This window comes from Lagopus muta, chromosome 8 (genome assembly GCF_023343835.1).
Source record: "Lagopus muta isolate bLagMut1 chromosome 8, bLagMut1 primary, whole genome shotgun sequence".
NCBI classification, from domain to species: Eukaryota; Metazoa; Chordata; class Aves; order Galliformes; family Phasianidae; genus Lagopus; species Lagopus muta.
Window position 1 is genome coordinate 36,725,255 of NC_064440.1, and position 20,282 is coordinate 36,745,536.

Genomic DNA, 20,282 nt, shown 5'->3' on the forward strand with positions numbered 1-20,282 from the left:
CGTTCCAGTGCGTCACCACCCTCTGTGTGAAAAGCTTCCTCCTAATAACCAACCTAAACCTCCCCTGTTTCAGTTTAAAATCATTTCCCCTTGTCCTATCACGATCCACCCTCGTAAACAGCCGTTCCCCTTCCTGCTGTTCCCCCTTCAAGTACTGTGAGGCTGCAATGAGGTCCCCCCAAGCCTTCTCTTCTCCAGGCTGAACAACCCCACTTCCCTCAACCTTTCCTTGTAGGAGAGCTGCTCCAACCGTCTGCTCATCTCAGTGCCTCCTCTGGACCCGCTCCATGAGCTCCACGTCCTTCCTGTGCTGGGGGCCCCAGGCCTGGATGCAGCACTGCAGATGAAGCCTCACAAGAGCCGAGCAGATGGGGACGATCACCTCCCTCTCCCTGCTGGCCGCTTCTCTTTTAACGCAGCCCAGAACACAGCTGGCCTTCCAGGCTGCAAGCACGCTCTGCTGGCTGATGTCCACTCATGGATGCCAGCTCATCCACCGGGAGCCGCAAGTCCTTCTCTGTGGGGCTGCTCTCAAGGTGTTCTTTGCTGAGTTTGTACAAACACCTGGGATTGCCCCTTCATCAGTGACATTGACAGTGGGGCTGAGTGCACCCTAATGACACCGAGCTGTGGGGTGCAGTGACGCACTAGAGGGACAATGCCATCCAGAGGGACCTCAACAGGCTGAGTAGTGGCACTCAGCAATGCGCCTTCCAGCCCAGAAAGCCAATCGTACGCTGGGCTCCATCCAAAGATGTGTGGTCAGCAGGCGGAGGGAGCTGGTCCTGCCCCTCTGCTCTGCGCTGTGAGGCCTCACCTGGAGGTGCTGCATCTGGATGTGGATGTCCGCAGCGCAGGACAGACGTGGAGCTGTTGGAGAACATCCAGAGAACAGCCACAAATATGAACTGAGGGATGGAACGCCTTTCCTATAAAGAGAGAGAGCTGGAGCTGTTCAGCCTGCAGAAGTGAAGGCTCCAAGGTGATCTGGTAACAGCCTTTCAACACCCGAAGGGAAGAACAAGGAAAGATTTAGCCTAGATATAAAGAAAATCTGGTACAGTGAGGGTGGTGACACAGCAGAACAGGTTACCCAGACATGTGATGGATGCCCCGTCCCTTCCAAGGTGAGGCTGGGTCAGCCTCTGGGCAGCCAGATCTGGCTGTGGATGTTCCTGTTCATTGTGTGGCAGTTGGACGAGATCACCACCAATGGTACCAAGTACTCTGGCTAGGATAATCCATATCCATCAGAGCCTCTCTGGGCCAGTCCCAGTATTCAGCAGAGCAGGGGCTTCACTTCATCACACTGGGGTGATACTGAGTACAGCAGTCCAGAAGAGGACAATCCTTGGCTTTCTATAAAGACGAAGATTCATTACACCTAAGGGTGCACAGAACGCCCTTAAACAACTCTGCATGGTTGGAAGCAGTGCATAACAGCCCTGAAATAAAGGAAGAATAAGTTACCCCATTCCAAAGATGAACACTCAGCCCACACTGCCAAGGAAGCAGTCTCCAGGTAGAGATGCTGCCCTTACGGCTTCCACCCCTTAAAAGTGGTCAGGATAAAAAAAAAAAAAAAAAAAAAAAAAAAGAAAGAAAAAAAAAAAAGGGAGAATGCAGCCCTGAAATAAAGAAAAAACAAAGAAACCACTTACACCCTTCTCAAAGGCCAAAACTCACCCCTGCTCCACAGGAGACAGTCTCCAGAGATCAATGCTGCCCTTACATCTGCCAGCATTTCAATGTGGTCAGGATGCCCCAAAAACAGGAAAGGTCACAGTCCTAAAACAAGAAGGAATGACTCACCCTTTCTCAAGGACCAGAGCTCATCCCACACTCCCAAGGAGACGGTCTCTAAAGACAGATACCACCTTAAAGGCTGCCAGCCCTTAAGTGGGGTCAGGATCCCCCCAACAACAAGATATTGCAACCCTGGAATGAAGAATCACTCACCCAGTTTCAAGGGTTCACCCCACGCTCTAAAGGAAGCAATCTCCAGGTGCAGTTGCTGCTCCTTCTGCTGACAGACCTTAAATGTGGTCAGGAGCCCCCAGAAAGCGAAATTACAATCCAGCAGTAAAGAAGAAATCAATGACCCCATTCCAAAAACAAACAGCCCACATCCCAAAGGAAGGAGCCTCCATGCAGAGATGCTGCCCTCACAGCTTCCAGCCCTTAAAAGTGGTCAGGATCCCCCAAAAGGGAAAGACCAGAGCCCCGCAATAAAGCAGCAGTCACTCACCCCATTCCAAAGGGCAGAACTCACTCCCAATACTTCCAAGGAGGCAGCTCCCAAGCAGAATGCTGCTCTGTCTGTTCCCAGCCCTTAAATATGGGCAGGGAGGGGGTGGAGCCAAGCTCAGCCCTATCCGGTCCCACAGGTAAATTGCTTCCACCTGTGCTGGCAGGGCTGGCCACACCCCTCACCAGGTGCTCAATCACTGCTTCAGACCGTAAACAACAACAAAAAAAGACTAATTACAAGCAGGTGATTGGATCTGCCTGTCCGGCAAGGGAGTTTGATCAAAGGATGAGAAACAATGGCATGCATATTTTGATTGAAGTCTGTCCTCAAAAGCATTCAGTAAAATTTCTAATAGATAGGGGAGCACAAATTTCAGTATGATACAGCACACAAATTTCAGTACTGATACAGCAAGATGCTGAAAAGCTGTGTGTGCAGCCTGGATGGCAGAGTTGAGATTACCGGTGTGATCGGAGCGAGCTCTGTTTGCCAAACTAGTGGGGACAGCTTGTGGCTCTCCAGTGAGAAACGTGTTGCCTACTTTCTTTGCAATTAAAGCCCATTGTGAAAACAATTCAGGATTTGACATAATCAGTGGGTGAACCTGGCACCTGCCTGTATGGCAGTGTGTGGCCTTTTGGGTCAAGTTTCAATCCCAGACTCCAAAGAAATAGGCAGGCTGCAGCGTGTGCACTTTACGCAGCCCCTGTGCTCCCTGAAGCAGGGGTCGCTAACATACCACTGTACCCCATTTCTGCTGCAGCATGATGTGGGATTTCTGAACTCATAGCAGGTTTGGAAAAAAGACAAATCGTTTCCAGAACAGACTCCCCACATAACTCGTTGTCATCTGGTTTGGAAACCAGATGGAAGGTGATGATTAATAATCGATTATCGGTGTCTGAAAGCTTATACAGCCCCGCTAGGAGCTGCTGTCCCAAACCTTGCTTACTTGGCAAGCAAGTTGGGGTGATGCCATGGAGTGATGCTGGGATGACACTGGGGTGAAGTTGTGGACTGAGCCTGGAGAGTGACGCTGGGGGGTGATGCTGGGGTATTGCGGGTGGGGGGGGGGGGGGAAATCAGAGAGAGAGAGATACTCGATGGAGACACTGGGGTAACTTAGTGTGATGTTGGGGGGTGACATTGCTGGCACGACTCTGGGAGTGACATTGGGGTTACACTGGAGAGTGATTCTGAAGTGTCATTGTAGTGGCATGGGTTACGTTGGGGCTTTTTGGGGAGGAAGGGTGGGTGACATCAGGGAGTGAACACTGGGTGGTGACGTTGTTGGGGTGTTATATTGGGGACCTAACGGCCCCTGACTGAAGAATGATCCTGGAATTGAAAAAGGTATTTTGGCAGTTTTAAGGGAGTTGATATTTGTGGCTGTGGCTGCAAATGTTTTGTAGAGAGAGCTGTCCCTGGTATTTGGTCTTGTTCTTGCGAAGACTTGTTTTGCAAGCCGATGTTCCAGCTGGGCTCTTGTATGGGAACTGCTGAGTCACGGCCTGAACCTCTGATTGATCACCTGAGGTGAGCCATGAGTCAGCCAGAGGAGCACAGGTGAAGGCAATTCACCTGTGCTACCGGAAGGGGTGGAGCCTGGCTGCACCCCTCCTGGACCTATTTAAGAGCTGGATACCAGAGGGGAAGGATCTCTTCTGGAGATCCTCCTCTTTGGTGTCTTCTAGTGAGCTCAACCCAAGGGTAAGCTCTTCCACTTATTCTCTTTTGTGATCCTTGTCTGCTTTGCCTTACTCTCTTGATTATATTACAATTATAACATCTTGATATCTATTGATTATACACAATTATATTGTGATTATAACATCTTGGTTATACATTTGGCGAACCTGGCAGGCTGAATATACTGAAAATAACATCATGTCTTTTCTATGGAATTTCTATAAATGGGTCAAGGGGGAGAACAATACTCCTCTAGAGAAAATGATTCCAGGGCAGATCCCAGGATTTGAGGTATCGCCCTATTATGAGTTAGCTGCCATCATTGAAAAATGGGGTCCCTTACGCGTTATGGGCAATCTCTCCCCATATCGCATGGTGGACTATTTTCAAGGACTTGGCAAGGATGTCCTCACTACTAAAGAAAGACAACTGGCTGCCTCCATGGTGGCATGGCCATTATTAACTGCCTTAAATCATGCAGACTTAAGAAATAATACCTTAGAAACTGAAAATCAGCTTTTGAAAGACCGCATTGAAAAGCTGGAGCATAATAGAATGGTTAATGGTGGCCTGCCGTATGGTATGGCCGAATAAATCAGACATACTGTTACATACAGGTATGTGGTCCTCCATGGAGGACCTTCAAAACTATATCTGTGAACTGGGTGTAAGAGAAGCCATCTATGAAGATACATTTGATGGCCCTGATATGGTTAAATTTTCAGCAGGGATGAGAGATTTAATTTTACAGCAAGCTCCCTCCCATCTGTACGGCACCCTAGTTTCCATATTAAATCCCCTTGTAGCATCAGAAGCCGTAGTCCAGCAGGCTGCCCAGTTAGTTGCCGACTTGGGAGAAACAGAACGCCTGCGGACTAGGCGCAATATTCGGTTTTTGGAGGAAGCAGAGGTCCTGCCGGTAAATAAAACCAAAACGCCGGCTACTCGAGCTCCTCCATCAGGACCCATAAGGGTATCCCGAAAACAAATGTTTAATGATTTAATTCGGGCTGGGGTCCAATTTGCTAAGATCGACCGCCAGCCCAACCATGTCCTTCTCCAGCTCTGGAGACAACTAAAGGACAATCAAAAATTCCAGAGCTACCCTAAGAAATCAAGGGTAAGAGCTATAGAGAGGGTTCCAACAACAACATGGAACCTAGAAGATTTTATTATTCCAAACAGGAAAAAGAAGCCACCTCAGGTGTCTCGGGCCACAATGCCTGAGCCGTCAGAAGCAAAAGAACTGGCCTTAGCACAATTCATGGAGTGACAAGGGATGTTAGTCCCCGTAGGGCCTCCAGACGGGACCGGAGGCCCTATGTAGAATGAACGATTTATTGGTCCCGAAAAAATATTCAGAGAGTTATGGCACTAGTAGACACAGGAGCAGAAACATCAATTATCTATGGAGATCCGGGAAAATTTGATGGCGACAGAGTGATGATTGGTGGTTTTGGGGGACAGACTATTCCTGTCACCCAAACATGGTTAAAATTGGGGGTTGGGCTTCTCCCACCCTGGGAGTACAAGGTGTCTATTGCCCCAGTCCAAGAATACATCCTGGGCATAGATATTCTATGGGGTCTGGCTCTCCAAACAACTGTGGGAGAGTTCAGACTTCAACAGAGATGTATCAGTATCCGGGCGGTGCAGGCAATATTAAGAGGCCATGCAAAACATGAGCCTGTTTGCCTGCCGAAACTGCGCCGGATTACTAATGTTAGACAGTATAGACTCCCGGGTGGGCAAGATGAAATATCGAGAACGGTGCAGGAATTAGAAAAAGTGGGCATTATAAGACCTGCACACAGCCCGTATAACTCCCCCATATGGCCGGTGCGAAAGTCGGATGGCACATGGAGGATGACAGTAGATTACAGAGAATTAAATAAGGTCACGCCGCCTATTCATGCGGCCGTAACCAATATTGCCTCCCTAATGGACACATTCAGTAGGGAGATAAAAACCTATCATTGTGTCCTAGATCTAGCAAATGCATTCTTCAGTATCCCAATTGCTGAGGATTCGCAAGATCAGTTTGCGTTTACGTGGGGAGGCAGGCAGTGGACGTTTCAGGTCCTGCCACAGGGGTACGTGCATTCGCCAAAGTATTGTCACAATCTAGTGGCGCATGACCTGGCTGACTGGAGAAAACCTGATGATGTTAACCTATATCATTATATTGATGATCTCCTGTTGACATCCGACTCACTGGAGGCAGTAGGACAGGCAGCAGATTCATTAACTGCCTATTTACAACAGAGGGGATGGGCTACAAATCCCCAAAAGGTGCAAGGTCCAGGCCTGTCTGTAAAATTCCTGGGGGTGGTTTGGTCAGGAAAGACCAAAGTGCTACCCAGTGCTGTTATAGATAAGGTTCAGGCGTTCCCAGTCCCTACAACATCAAAGCAGCTGCAAGAGTTTCTAGGTATATTGGGTTATTGGCGTTCTTTTATACCTCACCTAGCGCAGCTGCTAAGGCCACTATACAGACTCACAAAAAAGGGGCAGCTATGGGACTGGGGGAAAACTGAACAGGATGCTTTCCAACAAGCAAAACTGGCAGTTAAACAAGCTCAGGCATTGGGTATATTCGATCCTACCCTCCCAGCCGAGTTGGACGTTCATGTTACTCAAGACGGCTTCGGTTGGGGCCTGTGGCAACACCAGAGTTCTGTTCGGACCCCCATTGGTTTCTGGTCTCAGGTTTGGCACGGAGCAGAAGAAAGATACAGTATGATTGAAAAACAGTTATTGGCTGCCTATTCGGCATTACAGGCAGTAGAGCCAATAACTCAAACAGCTGCAGTTATAGTCAAGACCACTCTGCCAATTCAGGGGTGGGTGAAAGATCTGACCCACCTTCCTAAGACAGGGGTGGCCCAAGCACAAACAGTGGCACGATGGGTCGCCTATCTCAGCCAAAGGAGCAGTCTGTCTTCATCCCCCTTGAAAGAAGAACTCCAGAAGATCCTAGGCCCAGTGACGTATCACAGTGATGCACCAAAAGAAATACTGGTCACTCCACCAGAGAAGAGTCACGTTCAGGAGGGAAAATATCCCTGAAGATGCCTGGTACACAGATAGGTCCAGCAAGGGCAACCCGAGCAAGTGGAGAGCAATAGCATACCATCCTTCCACCGAGACAATCTGGTTCGATGAGGGGGATGGTCAGAGCAGCCAATGGGCAGAACTGCAAGCCGTGTGGATGGTTATAACCAAGGAACCCGGTGATGGTATCCTGAACATCTGCACAGATAGTTGAGCAGTGTACCAGGGGCTCACTCTTTGGATTGCACAGTGGGCCACCCAGGAATGGACTATCCACGCCCAACCGATCTGGGGCAAAGACATGTGGTTAGATATATGGAATACGGTCAAACACAGGACTGTACGTGTCTACCATGTTTCTGGTCATCAGCCCCTACAGTCACCGGGAAACGATGAAGCCGACACACTGGCCTGAGTTCGATGGATTGAGAATTCACCATCTGAGAACATCGCCCGCTGGTTACATCAGAAGCTACGGCATGCTGGACAAAAGACAATGTGGGCAGCTGCTAAAGCATGGGGACTGCCCATACAACTATCTGATATCGTCCAGGCATGCCAGGATTGCGACGCTTGCTCCAAGATGAGACCGAGATCGTTGCCCGAAACAACAGCCCATCTTGCTAGGGGACACAATCCTCTCCAGCGATGGCAGGTCGATTACATGGGGCCTCTTCCTCGTTCCGAAGGGACAAGATACGCCCTGACCTGTGTCGACACTGCAAGTGGGCTACTGCAGGCCCATCCAGTACCGAAAGCAAACCAGGCATATACCATCAAGGCACTCACTAAACTGATGTCTGCCTATGGGACACCTCAAGTCACCGAGAGCGACCAAGGGACTCATTTTACTGGTGCAACGATACAGCGCTGGGCAGAAGAAAATAACATCGAATGGCGATTCCACCTGCCATATAATCCAACGGGGGCAGGCCTCATCGAACGTTATAATGGTATTCTTAAGGCTGCCCTGAAGACAGACTCCCAGTCCTTGCAGGGGTGGACAAAAAGACTGTATGAGACCCTGCGGGACCTGAATGAAAGACCTCGAGATGGCAGACCCAGTGCCCTGAGAATGTTGCAGACGACATGGGCCACCCCCGCTTAGGATCCAAATTACGGGCACTGATCATCAGGTAAGACCCCAGATTGGTAATGAAAATAATCTTCTGCTCCCTGCCCCTGAAAACTTAGAGCCAGGTACCCATAAAATAAAATGGCCCTGGAAGGTGCAGGTAGGACCCAAGTGGTGTGGCCTACTTGCACCTTGGGGGAGACTATTGGAGGTGGGAGGCTCAGTAGTCCCTCCAGTAATAGGTACATGGCCTACTGATATTGTGGTCAACACTCCGATCTTTATTGCTAAAGGGACCCCCATCCTGTCCCTATGGCAGATCAGGACACCTCCTTTGGTGCCTGATATCGTTATGCAGCCGCAGATATCCGGCCAAAAGGTGTGGTACAGGCGGCCAGGACGTGCCCCAGTACAAGCGGAAGTGTTGACCCAAGACAGAAATACGGCCTGTATCTTGCCCTGGAGAGCAGACCTTCCCCTCCTGGTACCTGTAAAACATCTGTATTACTCCCCGTGAGTCTGTGAGCCTTCAGGACCACCGGAAGGAACAAAATGCCATCAAGCGTTCCAGTGTTGCTGTCAGATCACGTACAACACCCGGTGATGGTCTGCATGGGACTGATGGAACATAGAATGGACTTGCACCTCAGGACCTCATGCCTCCAGTCACATCATCAAGCACTGGCCCATAGAAGAATATAGACATCCACTAATCATCACTTGTCTTGAACTGTACCAACATACGTCGCGATAAAAATTGTATAAGCGTCGCGATATACCGGATCTCTGTATTAGGGAAAGCTTACCCTTTTGTTAACCCGATCATTGGTTCATGCCGTGAAGGGGTGGAGTGTATGGGAACTGCTGAGTCACGGCCTGAACCTCTGATTAATCACCTGAGGTGAGCCATGAGTCAGCCAGAGGAGCACAGGTGAAGGCAATTCCACCTGTGCTGCCGGAAGGGGTGGAGCCAGGCTCCACCCCTCCTGGACCTATTTAAGAGCTGGCTACCAGAGGGGAAGGATCTCTTCTGGAGTTCCCCTCTTTTGGTGTCTTCTGGTGAGCTCAACCCAAGGGTAAGCTCTTCCGCTTATTCTCTTTTTGTGATCATTGTCTGCTTTGCCTTACTCTCTTGATTATATTGCGATTATAACATCTTGATATCTATTGATTATACACAATTATATTGTGATTATAACATCTTGGTTATACACATTCCATGAGCTGCTGCACCACTACTGGTCCAGAGTAGAACCTATGCAGCTTCAGAGCACCAAGCTGCCATCCTCGCACTGCTCTTGTTGGAGGCAGTGCTCCAAGTGCTCCTGCTGTTGCCTGATGTTGCCCAGGGAGGACCTGGCCACTGCACTCTGCTCCACCCCCTGTGCCACACACACGCGTGCAGCCCACCACCCTTCCACCTGCTGTGCAGGACACACCATCCCATCTTCCACACTTCAGCCACATTGCCTTCCCTCCTCCTCCCCCCAACCAGTTCCCCATTCCTGTTTCCCCTTTCTGTGCCCCTCCCTTTGTTGCTTTTGCCCCAAAAGCCTGCCACCCCCCCTCCAGCACTCCAGTTTGCACAAGACTTTGCAAGTGGCCATTTTACACTGAAAAAAATACCACCTTTCCTCCCCTAAAATATGCCATTTTACACCCCAGAAATATCACTTTTCCACCCCAAATTTATGCCATTATCCACCCCCAAAATACTGCCTTTCCTCCCTAGAAAGTCACCATTTTCCACTGTCACGGAGTTGACTAGATCAATCTATGTCCGTGACAGGGGTGACAGGCCTCTGCCCTTCCCCCCCACCCCAGTCCCACAAAAAATGGGAAGGAAGGAAGGGAGGAAAAGAGCAGCGACAGCAATCTGTGGAGGAAAACTTATTTTACTATAATATCGGAATACAAGATAACAAAGTGTAATACAATTTAATTGAAATTGAGATTAATAAATCAGACAAGAGGAGAGAGAGAGTTCCCGGGACCGATTCAAACCTGAAAAGCTTGGAATGGCCAGGAAAGCACCCTCCAGCACCCACTGCAAGGCAGCAAGAGAGCACCCCCCCCCCACCCGGAAGGGCCAGATCCCGTGACTTCTGTAATGTACAGGGATAAGTACCTGGAATTGGGGTAGTGACACTTTAATGCGCCGTATGCTACATGATGTTTTGATGTGGAATACTGAAACCCAGAAACAAGCGAAAAAAAAAAAACCATAGAACCGTGACATCCACCCCAGAAATACCACCTTGGCACCCCTAAAATACAGCATTCTCCAACCCAGAAATATAACTTTTTCCACTCAAATAATACCGCCTTTCCTTCCCCAAAATTTGCCATTTTCCACCCCAAAAATACTGCTTTTCCTCCTGTAAAATACAGCACTTTGCACCCCCAAAGAATCACTGTTCCTTTCAAAAAATACTGCTTTTCCTTACTTAAAACATGCCATTTTCCACCCAAAAATACCCACATTTCCTCCCCCCAAATATGCCATTTTCTGCCCCAAAATAACATCTTCCACTCAAAAAATGCCACCATTTTCTAACTCAAAAATTTCACCTTTTTTCACCCTGTATAACCAAGATGTTATAATTGCAATATAATCAAAAGAGTAAGGCAAAGCAGACAAGGATCACAAAAGAGAATAAGTGGAAGAGCTTACCCTTGGGTTGAGCTCACTAGAAGACACCAAAGAGGAGGATCTCCAGAAGAGATCCTTCCCCTCTGGTATCCAGCTCTTAAATAGGTCCAGGAGGGGTGCAGCCAGGCTCCACCCCTTCCGGTAGCACAGGTGAATTGCCTTCACCTGTGCTCCTCTGGCTGACTCATGGCTCACCTCAGGTGATCAATCAGAGGTTCAGGCCGTGACTCAGCAGTTCCCATACAAGAGCCCAGCTGGAACATCGGCTTGCAAAACAAGTCTTCGCAAGAAACAAGACCAAATACCAGGGACAGCTCTCTCTACAAAAACATTTGCAGCCACAGCCACAAATATCAACTCCCTTAAAACTGCCAAAATACCTTTTTCAATTCCAGGATCATTCTTCAGTCAGGGGCCATTAGGTCCCCAATATAACACCCCAACAACGTCACCACCCAGTGTTCACTCCCTGATGTCACCCACCCTTCCTCCCCAAAAAGCCCCAACGTAACCCATGCCACTACAATGACACTTCAGAATCACTCTCCAGTGTAACCCCAATGTCACTCCCAGAGTCGTGCCAGCAATGTCACCCCCCAACATCACACTAAGTTACCCCAGTGTCTCCATCGAGTATCTCTCTCTCTCTGATTTCCCCCCCCCCCCCCCACCCGCAATACCCCAGCATCACCCCCCAGCGTCACTCTCCAGGCTCAGTCCACAACTTCACCCCAGTGTCATCCCAGCATCACTCCATGGCATCACCCCAACTTGCTTGCCAAGTAAGCAAGGTTTGGGACAGCAGCTCCTAGCGGGGCTGTATAAGCTTTCAGACACCGATAATCGATTATTAATCATCACCTTCCATCTGGTTTCCAAACCAGATGACAACGAGTTATGTGGGGAGTCTGTTCTGGAAACGATTTGTCTTTTTTCCAAACCTGCTATGAGTTCAGAAATCCCACATCATGCTGCAGCAGAAATGGGGTACAGTGGTATGTTAGCGACCCCTGCTTCAGGGAGCACAGGGGCTGCGTAAAGTGCACACGCTGCAGCCTGCCTATTTCTTTGGAGTCTGGGATTGAAACTTGACCCAAAAGGCCACACACTGCCATACAGGCAGGTGCCAGGTTCACCCACTGATTATGTCAAATCCTGAATTGTTTTCACAATGGGCTTTAATTGCAAAGAAAGTAGGCAACACGTTTCTCACTGGAGAGCCACAAGCTGTCCCCACTAGTTTGGCAAACAGAGCTCGCTCCGATTCACACCGGTAATCTCAACTCTGCCATCCAGGCTGCACACACAGCTTTTCAGCATCTTGCTATATCAGTACTGAAATTTGTGTGCTGTATCATACTGAAATTTGTGCTCCCCTATCTATTAGAAATTTTACTGAATGCTTTTGAGGACAGACTTCAATCAAAATATGCATGCCATTGTTTCTCATCCTTTGATCAAACTCCCTTGCCGGACAGGCAGATCCAATCACCTGCTTGTAATTAGTCTTTTTTTGTTGTTGTTTACGGTCTGAAGCAGTGATTGAGCACCTGGTGAGGGGTGTGGCCAGCCCTGCCAGCACAGGTGGAAGCAATTTACCTGTGGGACCCGGATAGGGCTGAGCTTGGCTCCACCCCCTCCCTGCCCATATTTAAGGGCTGGGAACAGACAGAGCAGCATTCTGCTTGGGAGCTGCCTCCTTGGAAGTATTGGGAGTGAGTTCTGCCCTTTGGAATGGGGTGAGTGACTGCTGCTTTATTGCGGGGCTCTGGTCTTTCCCCTTTTGGGGGATCCTGACCACTTTTTAAGGGCTGGAAGCTGTGAGGGCAGCATCTCTGCATGGAGGCTCCTTCCTTTGGGATGTGGGCTGTTTGTTTTTGGAATGGGGTCATTGATTTCTTCTTTACTGCTGGATTGTAATTTCGCTTTCTGGGGGCTCCTGACCACATTTAAGGTCTGTCAGCAGAAGGAGCAGCAACTGCACCTGGAGATTGCTTCCTTTAGAGCGTGGGGTGAACCCTTGAAACTGGTGTGAGTGATTCTTTATTCCAGGGTTGCAATATCTTGTTGTTGGGGGGATCCTGACCCCACTTAAGGGCTGGCAGCCTTTAAGGTGGTATCTGTCTTTAGAGACCGTCTCCTTGGGAGTGTGGGATGAGCTCTGGTCCTTGAGAAAGGGTGAGTCATTCCTTCTTGTTTTAGGACTGTGACCTTTCCTGTTTTTGGGGCATCCTGACCACATTGAAATGCTGGCAGATGTAAGGGCAGCATTGATCTCTGGAGACTGTCTCCTGTGGAGCAGGGGGTGAGTTTTGGCCTTTGAGAAGGGTGTAAGTGGTTTCTTTGTTTTTTCTTTATTTCAGGGCTGCATTCTCCCTTTTTTTTTTTTTTCTTTCTTTCTTTTTTTTTTTTTTTTTTTTTTATCCTGACCACTTTTAAGGGGTGGAAGCCGTAAGGGCAGCATCTCTACCTGGAGACTGCTTCCTTGGCAGTGTGGGCTGAGTGTTCATCTTTGGAATGGGGTAACTTATTCTTCCTTTATTTCAGGGCTGTTATGCACTGCTTCCAACCATGCAGAGTTGTTTAAGGGCGTTCTGTGCACCCTTAGGTGTAATAAATCTTCGTCTTTATAGAAAGCCAAGGATTGTCCTCTTCTGGACTGCTGTACTCAGTATCACCCCAGTGTGATGAAGTGAAGCCCCTGCTCTGCTGAATACTGGGGACTGGCCCAGAGAGGCTCTGATGGATATGGATTATCCTAGCCAGAGTACTTGGTACCATTGGTGGTGATCTCGTCCAACTGCCACACAATGAACAGGAACAATCCACAGCCAGATCTGGCTGCCCAGAGGCTGACCCAGCCTCACCTTGGAAGGGACGGGGCATCCATCACATGTCTGGGTAACCTGTTCTGCTGTGTCACCACCCTCACTGTACCAGATTTTCTTTATATCTAGGCTAAATCTTTCCTTGTTCTTCCCTTCGGGTGTTGAAAGGCTGTTACCAGATCACCTTGGAGCCTTCACTTCTGCAGGCTGAACAGCTCCAGCTCTCTCTCTTTATAGGAAAGGCGTTCCATCCCTCAGTTCATATTTGTGGCTGTTCTCTGGATGTTCTCCAACAGCTCCACGTCTGTCCTGCGCTGCGGACATCCACATCCAGATGCAGCACCTCCAGGTGAGGCCTCACAGCGCAGAGCAGAGGGGCAGGACCAGCTCCCTTCGCCTGCTGACCACACATCTTTGGATGGAGCCCAGCGTACGATTGGCTTTCTGGGCTGGAAGGCGCATTGCTGAGTGCCACTACTCAGCCTGTTGAGGTCCCTCTGGATGGCGTTGTCCCTCTAGTGCGTCACTGCACCCCACAGCTCGGTGTCATTAGGGTGCACTCAGCCCCACTGTCAATGTCACTGATGAAGGGGCAATCCCAGGTGTTTGTACAAACTCAGCAAAGAACACCTTGAGAGCAGCCCCACAGAGAAGGACTTGCGGCTCCCCGGTGGATGAGCTGGCATCCATGAGTGGGACATCAGCCAGCAGAGCGTGCTTTGCAGCCTGGAAGGCCAGCTGTGTTCTGGGCTGCGTTAAAAGAGAAGCGGCCAGCAGGGAGAGGGAGGTGATCGTCCCCATCTGCTCGGCTCTTGTGAGGGCTTCATCTGCAGTGCTGCATCCAGGCCTGGGGCCCCCAGCACAGGAAGGACGTGGAGCTCATGGAGCGGGTCCAGAGGAGGCACTGAGATGAGCAGACGGTTGGAGCAGCTCTCCTACAAGGAAAGGTTGAGGGGAAGTGGGGTTGTTCAGCCTGGAGAAGAGAAGGCTTGGGGGGACCTCATTGCAGCCTCACAGTACTTGAAGGGGGAACAGCAGGAAGGGGAACGGCTGTTTACGAGGGTGGATCGTGATAGGACAAGGGGAAATGATTTTAAACTGAAACAGGGGAGGTTTAGGTTGGTTATTAGGAGGAAGCTTTTCACACAGAGGGTGGTGACGCACTGGAACGTGCTTCAGAGTCACTTCCAGGAGGATCTGCTCCTCGATTTTTTTGCAGCACAGAGGTGAGACTGACACGTTGGTGGTTCCCAGGGTCACACTTTATATCTGCAGTAACAGCTGTGCTGTTGCCTTTTTTCTGCTCACCAGGGACTTCACCTGACTGCCTCGACTTCTCAAATACCACTGAGAGTGGCTCGGTGACTGCAGCGGTGAATTCCCTCAGGGCTCTGGGACTCGTCTCATCAGGACCCAAAGACTCCTGGATGTCAGGTTCTCAGGTGGTCCAGATCCTGATCTGCCATCACAGTGTGGGATAGGGAGGGGTCTGTGGGACCGGCATTGCTTCCTCAATCCCCACCTACCAAACCGAAGGTGAGAGCAGTGTATAATGAGCAGTTATCAGAGGAAGATGGAAGATGGATGTTGTTGGGTACCTGAGCCTTCTCCTTGTCTGTTGTTCCCAGCTGCAGTGCTGCTGGTAAGCAGCATCACGCACAGAGTGCAGCCACATTGATCAGGGAAAGGAGTGCAGGTTTGTGAAAGAGGCACATCTGTAGGGCAGTGTCTTCATTACTGTTTTGTGTCCCACAGGTGGCTGCGGAGTTGCAGCGCTCCCGAGTGCCGTAACGACTGCATGGAGATGCGTGGCTCTTCATGGGAACAGCAAGGAACCGGAATCTGCATTTCCTGGAGCCTCGCTTTGCTGGCTGGTAATTGTCTGCCCAGCAGGTAAGGGCAATGCTCACCCATCAGTGTTTACCCACTCCATAGCACGGCACAACACGGTGCTCCCAGAGCTCTTCATTGCACTTTATGGTGCCCTGGATGCTGCCTGTCCTTTTCTTTCTGTGTTCTCTTTGTCTCTGGCCTTTCACTGCAGTGTTTTCCTTCCCTTTGCCCTTGCTGTTCCCTACTGCATTCTCTTGCCCTCCTGTTTTTGTGTTCCATGCCACGTTCGTTTGGCCGTTGCCCTTGGCTTTCTTTGCTGGATTCACTTCAGCGTTCAGTTTTGGCGTTCTGTACTGCGTTCTCTCGCCCTCCTGTTTTGGTATTTCCTTCCACGTTCTCTTAGCCGTTGCCATTGGCTGGGCATTCTCTTGCCCTCCTGTTTTTGTGTTCCATGCTGGGTTCTCTTGGCTATTGCCCTTGGCTTTCTTTACCACATTCACTTCGGCATTCAGTTTTGGTGTTCCCTGCTGCGTTCTCCTGCCCTCCTGTTTTGGCGTTTCTTGCCGTGTTCTCTTGGCCATCATCCTGGGCATTTCCTTCCACGTTCTCTTGGCCCTTGCCCTCCTGTTTTTGTGTTCTATGCCACATCTCTTGGCCATTGCCCTTGGCTTTCTGTTGCCACATCCTCTTCAGCATTCAGTTTTTGGCGTTCCCGGCAGCATTCTCTTTGGCCTCCTGTTTTGGCATTTCCTGCCACATTGTCTTGGCCCTTGCCTGGGCATTCCCTGCAGCATTCTCTTTGACCTCCTAACTTGCTGTTCCAGCCACATTCTGCATTGGCCTTCTTTGCCGCGTTCTCTTGCCCTCCTATTTTGGCTTTTCCTGCCATGTTTTCTTAGCCCTTGCCTGGGCATTCCACGTTGTGTTCCCTTGTCCTTTTGTTTTGGCATTTTGTGCTGCATTCTCTTGGCCTTTGCCCTTGGCCTTTCCTGCTGTGTTCTCTTTGGCTGTATTCTGACCTTTCCTGTTGCGTTCTCCTTGCCCTCACCTTGGCTTTCCATTGGTGCTCTCTTTGCTTTTGCCCTTGCCTTAGCTTGGCTGTTTTCTTTGCATTTACCTTGGTTTTCCATGAGAGTTCTCCTTCCCTTTGCCTGCCCTGGGAGTTCTGCTTGTCTTCGGCACTCTGGGATTAGCTGGGAGGCAACATTAAAGTTAACCTTGACCTGAACCCGTAGCTGAAATGGGAGTTCTAATGATAATTGTGTTAACCTGCAGCGTATCTGTAAACCAAACCCTTAACACAGTGTTGAAAATGTCTCTTAACCTGAATGCTGCCTTAAAAATAATGCCTCATGTTTTTTGTCAAATAACCTTAATTGTGATTGTAGTGCAGAATACTGATGTTAGACCAACTGTAACTTCAACCCTATGAATAACATTAATTATATCCCTAATGTTAATTATAATTATAATTAATTACAATCCTTGTGTCATCATTACAGCAACGTGCTCAGGGTGCAGCCCCACACATGCGGGGCAGCGCCTTCATTACTGCATTGTGTCCCACAGGTGGCAGCAGAGCTGCGTTGCTCCTGAGCACTTTAAGGACAGCACGGAGATGCGCGGCTCTTCATGGCAGCAGCAGAAACTGGAATCTGCATTTCCTGGAATGCCCCGGAACCTCGCTTTGCTGGCCGGTAATTGTCTGCCCAGCAGGTAAGGGCAATGCTCACCCACCAGTGTTTACTCATTACTTACTGAGACACAAGGTAGGGTTCCCAGAGCTCATTTCTGCACTTCATGGTGTCCTGAATGCTGCCTGTCCTTTTCTTTCCGTGTTCTCCTTGCCTCCAGCCTTTCCCTGCAGCATTCTCCTTGCCCTTGGCTTTTCCTGCTGCGTTCTCTTGCCCTCCTGTTTTGGCGTTCCCTGTGGCATTCTCTTGGCCATTTGCCCTTGGCCACCTTTGCTGCGTTCTCTTTGGCCTTTGGTTCTGGTCATCTGTGCCACATTCCCTTGGCCTTTGTCCTTGGCCTTCTTTGCCACGTTCCCTTTGCCTTCTGTTCTGGCATTCCCTACAACATTCTCTTTGGCTTTCAGTTTTGGCGCTCCTGGCTGCGTTCTCTTTGGCCATTGCCCTCAGCCTTCTTTGCCACATTCCCTTTGGCCTCTTGTTTTGGCATCCCTTATGGCGTTCTCTTTGGCCTTTGGTTTTGGCGTTCCCTTCCATGTTCTCTTTGGCCATTGCCCTTGGCCTTCTGCGTTGGCCTTCCATGCAGCGTTCTCATGGACCTTGCCCTCCATTTTGGCCTTCCCTGATTTGTTTTCTTTTGTCTCTGTTTTGGCGTTCTCTGCGGCCTTCTCCTCAGGCCTGGCCTGTGATGAGGCTTTCTCTTCAGTGCTCTCCCTGCCTTTGCCTTCCCTTTGCCTTTGACGTTGCCTTCCCCTTGGGTGTCGTCCATGCCTTTGCCCTCCGTTTTGGCGTTCCCTCAGCTGTTCTCCTTGCCTTTTGCTCTTACCTTTGCCTTGGCCTTCCCTATCGCTCACTCTGAGCACGATCCTAATAACCCTAACCTCAATACCTTCTCCCCAACCCTAAGCTCTGAACCCCCAAATGTAGTGTGAATTGCAGCCATGACTGTATAGATACCTGTGCAAATTAACCCTGCACCTTCCATAGTGCTTTCAATTGGGCACTGAACCCCTCTGTAACCTTCTGTGTAATACTAACAAAAGCCCCACAGCTTCCCTGTTAAATACTCCTAACCTTACTCTGAAGCCATTTCTTGGAGCTGTGTTTGGCTTCCATGTTTTGTGGGTGGGCTGACTGAGCATCGTTTCTGTCTCAGCGTTCCTCCTTCTAAAGCGTGTCTCTGTATTACAGGTGAAGATGCCTTCGATGCTTCCAGTTGATGGCTTCCCCCCTGCCATGCCATCGTCTTTCCAGTCCTCCCCGCACTCACCACGCCCTGCTCAGTTCAGTCCAGCCGTTACCTGAATCCCTGCTCCGTTCCCTTTCCTGAGTGCTGTAAGGACAGCATGGAGATGTGCGGCTCTTGATGACAGCAGCAGGAACCGGAATCTGCATTTCCTGGAACGCCCTGGAACCCCCACTTTGCTGCCTGGTAATTGTCTGCCCAGCAGGTAAGGGCAATGCTCACCCCACCAGTGTTTACTCATTACTTACTGAGACACAAGGTAGGGTTCCCAGAGCTCATTTCTGCACTTCATGGTGTCCTGAATGCTGCCTGTCCTTTTCTTTCCGTGTTCTCCTTGCCTCCAGCCTTTCCCTGCAGCATTCTCCTTGCCCTTGGCTTTTCCTGCTGCGTTCTCTTGCCCTCCTGTTTTGGCGTTCCCTGTGGCATTCTCTTGGCCATTTGCCCTTGGCCACCTTCGCTGTGTTCTCTTTGGCCTTTGGTTCTGGTCATCTGTGCCACATTCCCTTGGCCTTTGTCCTTGGCCTTCTTTGCCACGTTCCCTTTGCCTCCCGTTCTGGTGTTCCCTGCAACATTATTTTGGCCTTCAGTTTTGGCGCTCCTGGCTGCGTTCTCTTTGGCCTTTGCCCTCGGCCATCTTTGCCACATTCCCTTTGGCCTCCTGTTCTGGCGTTCCCTGCAGTGTTCTCTTTGGCCTTTGATTTTGGTGTCCCCTTCCACGTTCTCTTTGGCCATTGCTCCCGGCCTTCTTTGCCACATTCCCTTTGGCCTCTTGTTTTGTCTTCTCCTACAGCATTCTCTTTCCCTTTGGTTTTGGCCTTTTGTGCTGCATTCTCTTTGGCCATTGCCCTTGACCTTCTGCATCGGCCTTCCCTGCAGCGTTCTCACGGGACCTCGCCCTCCATTTTGGCCTTCTGCGTTGATCTCCTTTGGTCTCTGTTCTGGTGTTCTCTGCGGCCTTCTCCTTGGGCCTGACCTATGATGCAACTTTTGGCATTCTCCAAGCCTTTCCCATCCCTTTGCCTTTGCCCTCTGTTTTGGCGTTCCCTCGGCTGTTCTCCTTGCCTTTTGCTCCTGCCTTTGCCTTGTGGGGGTGGGCTGACGGTGAGCACAGTTTGGGTCCTCAGCGTTCCTCCTTCTAAAGCATGTCTCTGTATTACAGGTGAAGATGCCTTCGATGCTTCCAGTTGATGACTTCCCCCCTGCGATGCCCATTGGCTTTCCTGGCCTCCCCACAGTCACCCGCCAGCTCAGTTCAGTTGAGCTGTTACCCCGAATCCCCACTACTCCGTTCCCCTTTCCATGATTTCCATGATCTTCCTGTCACGCGGCACTCGGTCTCATTACAGTTCATCCCATCAGCTTCAGCCCAGCGATCCAACCCACCCGCACCCTTCCTGAGGGCCCTTCTGCTCCCAGGCCAATCAACGCTTCCTTCTGATGCCATCTGCATTCCTTCCTGGCCACTTTCAGACTCGTGCCCCTTTGTGGCCATTTTGAGAGTTGCGCTGATTTCAGCGTCTGCATTCAATTGACTTCAACCAAATTGGCTTTAGCTTTACATTCAATTAATGTAAACCGAATTGGCTTTAGTTTTACATTCACTTAATGTAAACCAAATTGGCTTTAGCTTTACATTCACTTAATGTAAACCAAATTGGCTTTAGCTTTACATTCGATTAATGTAAACCAAATTGGCTTTAGTTTTACATCCAATTAAATGTAATCCAAATTGGCTTTAAGATTGCCTTGCTTACGGGGTTGGGTTAGCTTTGCTTTGTTTGTTCTAGCGCAGGGCTAACCCAACCCCCGTAACCAAGGGCCGGCGGAGGCGATTTTGTTCCTCCCGGCCAGTCTGAGACTCGCGCCCCCTTGTGGCCATTTGAAGAGTTGCGCTGATTTCAGCGTCTGTATTCAATTGATCTCAACCAAATTGGCTTTCGCTTTGCATTCAACTTATTTCAA

General features: G+C 49.9%; 1 long non-coding RNA gene across 1 annotated transcript; it reads left to right on the forward strand.

Annotated features, from left to right (window-relative positions):
• Positions 1 to 14,866: 14,866 nt before the first annotated feature.
• Positions 14,867 to 18,324, forward strand: LOC125696864 (uncharacterized). The gene is made up of 4 exons (XR_007378573.1): positions 14,867 to 14,992; positions 15,306 to 15,443; positions 16,953 to 17,099; positions 18,266 to 18,324. It is a non-coding gene; the product is annotated as an uncharacterized LOC125696864 (long non-coding RNA).
• The last annotated feature ends 1,958 nt before the right edge of the window (positions 18,325 to 20,282 follow it).